Source organism: Cylas formicarius, unplaced genomic scaffold, assembly GCF_029955315.1.
Source record: "Cylas formicarius isolate icCylForm1 unplaced genomic scaffold, icCylForm1.1 PGA_scaffold_6__28_contigs__length_40554024, whole genome shotgun sequence".
In the NCBI taxonomy this organism is placed as follows: domain Eukaryota; kingdom Metazoa; phylum Arthropoda; class Insecta; order Coleoptera; family Brentidae; genus Cylas; species Cylas formicarius.
The window spans coordinates 4,713,531-4,719,793 of NW_026844347.1; the positions used below are offsets into that span (position 1 = coordinate 4,713,531).

General features: G+C 33.5%; 1 protein-coding gene across 1 annotated transcript in view; it reads right to left on the bottom strand.

The window, feature by feature from the left end:
• The window catches only part of LOC132702990 (complexin), a 444,845-nt gene extending 439,370 nt beyond the window's left edge, over window positions 1–5,475 (bottom strand). The window contains exon 1 of the mRNA XM_060671970.1: window positions 5,456–5,475. The gene's annotated coding sequence lies outside the window, so the exon portion shown is untranslated. The remainder of the gene's footprint in view (window positions 1–5,455) is intronic.
• Window positions 5,476–6,263: the final 788 nt, after the last annotated feature.

Genomic DNA, 6,263 nt, shown 5'->3' on the forward strand with positions numbered 1-6,263 from the left:
AAGAAGGACGACTTCGAAGTAAAAAGTGGAAAAATTAGGTTTTACTTATTACTGTGTATGTCTGCGAACAATGTATAGGGTGATCCAGGCAGGGAAAGTAAAGTACAATGTCATTGTAATCAAAACGCATTAATTCCATAATGGATGTATTTTAAACAAATATGTATTTTACAGGGCTCTCTAGATAGTGATAAAGTAACGTATTTTTGTAAATGTTTAATAAAAATGAATACTATGCGAAGCCTGAATCGACGGATAAATTTCAAGAGGCGCAATAGGTGAAACCGATAAAGCCGTTAGACATAGTCCATTGAAAAATCTGAGAAAAATTTGTTCAAAATTTGCCAAGTTGGCAACATTTTTTATAACATCCTGTGTGACATAATTACGCTTTCCAAACTCTAAGTAATACGTTTGGCTACCTTAATGTCCATTTTTGATATTGTAAAGTGTAAGGATGGAGAGATCTAGAGAACAATAGGAAAGCTTTTGAAACATTTAATATTTTTGCCAATAAGTTTCATGAATATTCAAAAACAATTAAGGTGTCATGTAAACATTTCTTGGAAGAATCATTAGTGCCGCAAAAGAGGCACCACAGATGCTCCGATCACTGTTAAATTCCTTTTGCCATGGCAGCAACTTGTTCAATTTCCTGTTGGTAAACTACAGGTTCTTACCACTGCGCAACTGCAGTCAGCTGTAAACATTCATCAAAATAAAGTTTATTCTTCAACTCCTTGCACGGTGACTGAAACCATCGTTAAACCGTCAGTGAGAACAACTACTCAAACAGGCAGTAAAGTGGAACTACAACCTGCACCCACAACAACAAACCAGAGAACAGAGGTCAGCAGGTAGTGCTTGGTGGCAACCAGGTGCTGCCAAGGTGGACAACGGGTGAGTTTCACTCTGTCATCTTAATAAAAATCCGTAACTTGTTTTATATTGAATTGAATTTGAGTTCTTTTGCTTTTTTTTTTAGAAATTCGGATTTATTATCTGTGACCGATATTCTGACCTTCCGCTATGACCTGATGATCCATTGCCGCACGCTCACAAAATATTGACTTCTCTGTCAGATTCAGTCCTAATAAAAAGGCAGTTATCCTATGATTGCATGATTTTAGTCAAAGTTAGCTTTTTCGCCACATATTGTAAAGAAAACTAGATCGAACCTGCAGATATTAACTTAAGAACTTCCTGTGTCATGCAGTAACCTCTTTTTTGACGATTTCAATAAAATTACATTCAAAATCGGGTTTCTGCCTTATATTGAACAGAAAACTTCCTGTAAAAAATACCGGCGTCGACTAGGCGTCAATCCACGTCAAAGAAAGACCGCTGCTACTGCCACCCCAGTCCTGAACTGGACTTAGAGTTAGTTTACTCTTTTTAACGAACTCCCAATTTATAACACCTCCCTTCCCTGGTCAAATAGTAGGTTTTCCTTCTTGATTTCTTACAAATTTGAGTCATAATCGGCTTCACCGCCAGTTTCTGGGTCCTAACAAATATAAAGGGTAACAAATCTGAAGCTTTTGTTGTTTCCTCGTTTTATAAAAACTATCGCGCACTCGACATTATTGGCGAGGTCGATCTTGTGGGTATTTGAAGCTGGAGTGTCTAGAATACATCTCTAAGAGAATTTCCGGATTTGAGAACATTCTATCACCGTCTTCGGTCATCACACCTAGTGTGCGCGAATTTCCGCTGATATCCATGCTTTGATTGGATTCCTTGCGGATTGACGTAATATAGCGATCATCGGTTGGCTATATCACATCGGTTTATTGGTGGTGCCTCCGCTCTTTTTGCATTTAGAAGGTTGGATACGCGTTTAGTACCGCCTGACCGATTCCTTGGTGCACAGCCACTTCAATTATATGTTTGGATAAGTTTAACATCGACAGGCTGAACACGGTGCAAAATGATAATTACGGTTTAAATATGCGACCAGGTATTGGCCTTAATAGGTTTTAAGTACATTGTTTAGTATATTTCCATAATATTATAAATTGGGGGCTTTTTTATATTAGGGACCTATCTCCTCAGCATTCCACCTTTTTTAAAAGAATATTTTCCTATCATATTTACATTAATAATAGTTTCCAAATTTGCATAAAATATTTAAACCCATACCTTTAAGTAAGCGTTAAAGAACTGGCTGTTTTATTGGTAGTCCACATTTCGCATTTTGTTTGCAAATATAAACGATTTTTTTGGAGCTGAACTAAAAGCAGTGCTAGAACGACTTTCTGTAAATTTAATTCCGCGTTGCATATATTATTAGTTATTGTAAAGAAAGTTAGAATGCAATACAATAGCCCATATTATTTTTATATCCATTTTGGAATGTCAGAGTGCATGTGCATTTAGGGCAAATATTGTATTGATTCATCATCTGTTTTACATTGCATGACTTGTATGTACATGAGTTTTAGAAAATATTGGGACTGCTAGTACTGCAAAAGTGTTGGGTGTAAGACGGCTACTTTATTTTCGTAAAGGATATAATTTTACAACATGCAAGTTAAAGTTAAGTTGTAAGCACTACCCTGTTCTTTAGCAATTTTCTTTTTCAACAGCAATCTCTTTCTATATATTTAGTAGCTATATGCCTTTATGGCATCAACTTCTTACAGTGAATGTTCCGTTTTTCATTTTTTTTTGTTTTAATTTTCTTGTTTATTGTCAACATTCAAATCAGTTCTTTTCTGATAAACTTAGTCATTTCGACTTTAAAAAACTTCCTATTTATAGGAAACTCGTGCCTAAAGTTGCATTTTGAGGAATTCATTTTCATATTTTTGATTGATACTGTAACAAAGCTAACACAAATTAAATAATGGAAACATCACTAAATTCATGAAATCAAAAATTTTCATATAACCATTCTTCCCTAGGCATATTTGAGAGTTTTGCTAGCCTTGGAAACGCCAACATTCTAGGACCGTTCTCTGCTGACCCAAAGAAACAAAAATATCAAGAACTCCTTCGGGTCTAGAAATCTACATTTTTTGGGTATAGTAATAAAGAATCTTTTATACCGTCATCATATCCAGAAGGTACAGAAATTTCTCTTTGCGAGTAAATTTAGATGTATTAAGTAATTGGTTTTTAGATAGATCCAAGATAAATAGTAATGGCCTCTAAATTTCGTAATAACATTTCGCTTTCAACATAAATCACCACATTTTACAGTCGAAATGACTTTAACTGATTACGCGCACTACGACTTGTGACTTTAAAAATAAAAGTAAAATAGGCAACACTCAGTTGATTGTATTATTTTTAAGTCTATTAATTTACCACACAAACACAAAAAAGTCGTTAACTAAAATACAAAATATATCCCCGTCAAATTTACACGAAACTGTCAGAGTTGCAAAATTTTAATATCAGGAAGACTACATTTTCATTTAAATTGTAATCTTATCCGCCAAGAAATAATTTTCACTGTAATTACTCGGGATATTATTCGCTGCATCGATCTGACATTTTGACCTTTCGGAACCGTGTCATCTCATTCCAACGAATGATTCGAAAACTGTCGTCGAGAGCATATCGTGGAGAGTTTCGTTTACCTGAAATGTTCTGCAATAGTGTGCTACATGTTTAAGATATAAGGCCTTTTGTATTGGTACATTTTAAAACACCCTCGGAATCTTTTCTTTGTAATAAGTCAAATAAATAAGATTAAATAAATAAAAATTTACTCGTCTCTATAAATACCCGAGAACTTAGAAATAACGAAAACACTTACGACTACCGAAAAAATAGCTATAAGTCTCTCAAAATCTACAGTTCTTCAGAATCATAATAAAGAATCTTTATTAAAATCAATTAATAATTAGTTGGATCAAGAACATTTTGAAACGCGAATCTGTGAAGAACAGACAAATTTTAGTTTTTTTGTTTACAATAGTCAGTTAGCGACTTTGTTAAAACCAATAGTCTTTTTTAGTGTAGAGAGAAAAGGTACTAAAACTGATGAATCCTGCCCTTGGTACATAATTATCGAATAGGGTTTTGAATATTAACAATGTTCGTGCCTAGGTTCGCAGTAATAATTAATCCAATGCCTTTTGTAATCCTTGTAGATGAACTAATAACCCTCTCATATTTGATCTTATTAAATTACCGGCAGTCATTACTGATATCACACCGAGGCCATCGAGGTGTACGACAAGCATTTTATACCAGATCCTTGATGCTATTTTTGTCGAATACTAGACTACCATCTTAACAAATATTTTTTCTACTTCTTTCTTTAAATTTCTTAATTGTTCAGCGTGCGTGCCGAAAGTGTCATTTTACCACGTCAGTTTGGTTTACCACAGTTGTAAGCCACTTCGGACATTTCCGGGATATTACCCCACGGCTTTGGGAGTAAAAATATATAAAAAGTGTAGTATGCAACACGTCTACCACACTTGTTGCCTTAAACAAATGAGCAACAGCTATAAACAGCCATTTTCCAGACTATAAGGCGCGGTCCACAGTTGCTCCCAGAAAATTCTCCAAAATTAGTTAAATTAAATTTAGTGGATTTTTTTTTTATGTCCGGGAGGTTACTTTTCTTATAAAATTTCATTTTTTTTTAAATTTCAATAATTTTAATAAGTGGAGGTTTAAATTGTGTTATATCCACAGGTTCCTATTCGAAAAATTTTCGAAATTTGGTATGCCATGTTTGTTTTTTGTGCTTTTCGAAATTTGAATACTTGAATTTGCCATTAGGAAAAGTAAATTTAAAGGATATAAGTAACGAAAACATATTACCAGTTTTATAAAGCAAAATCACTAAATGCTCGCAGTAAAATAAAGAAACAATGAAGGTTTGAAGTAAGATGTAAATGTTGAAAAAACTATCAAAAATTAGAAAAGTCACTAAATTTCAATTTCAAGATTCAACTCCTCCTGACAATCAAATGATCCAATTATACATTATAGATGGATTCATGCTATCTTAACAAAACTCAATATGGCTAAAAATTATTAATTAATTTAATTAATTAATTAATGGATTCATTATTAGACATTTTTGCTAATGGTTTTAAAGTACTTAATTAAAAATAATAAGTTATATGCAAAGTTTTAGAGTTTCTGTTTAATAAAACCCTTGTGCTGCGTCACACTTTTGTTTTAAGTTTAAATTTAAGAATTTAAGACTAATCAAATACAAACAAGCACGTATATTATAACTTCAAAAACACAAGAAAAAACAAAATATTTTTTTAAATTTGAATTAATGCAATTTTCTTGTCCTTTTATAGCAGTCCACTGTCGCTATTTTAATACCAACATAAAGCAGATTCTTCCAAGTCGTTGTTATAAGCCGACTGAGTACCGGGCAAAAGATGAAGCCCAAGGGCGAAAACTGACATATAAAAGAATGTATGAATATTCTTACCGCAATTACTCCAAAGTATTTAGTAACAATATGCGTTACCTTGATTTTATTACGAGATTGTTTATCAATCAATTCGATCTCACACCTTCACAACACTCACAAGCGGAGATCATATCCAGCGGGGATACGACCAATATTAAACGTTGCAGCAGTGACCTGCAATTATCTAAGGTCAAACGGCATCAATTTGTTATAAATGAATTATAAAAATCCGCTGCATCACCCCGCATTTCGATCAAAGTGGGTCAGGGTGAAAATTTTACTGCTTGTTTTTATAAATTTTATTACTTTATACTTAGTTGGTAGAATGTCTATTTTCGTCTAGCGCATTTAACGGCAATTAACATGTCAATGCTCGCCCATTATACACTTCGTTTTGGTTCTGGTAGTGGTTCATCGAGAAAACCACTACCACTGTTATAAATTACGGATCTATTTCGCTGGGTGAGAGTGATCACTTTGTGTGGTTTGTTTGTTTAATTAATTTTTTGACATGGTTTGTATAAAAAGCAAACATTTTCAGCTTTTTCGTAAATCCTTCTCATTAATTATTAACCATTATGCAACCCGTGGTTTATGTGTTTCAAAAACTCTGGTAAGATCGGTCTGTGTTAACTACAACTATTATCGAAGCAGTCACAATTTTAAATGTTCAAAAATATCTCTAATAAAAAAAAATTCTGCAAATTGCAATTGACCGAAGAAGGTTCCAAAATGGCAATCTAATCAAAACATTTTAATGGATTATTTCCACAGCCCACATATACCGACAGATTATAAAGAATGGTCCGAATTATAATGGAGAGCGTATTCAGCAGATAAAATGCTTTGGGCGTCGAAATGTAAA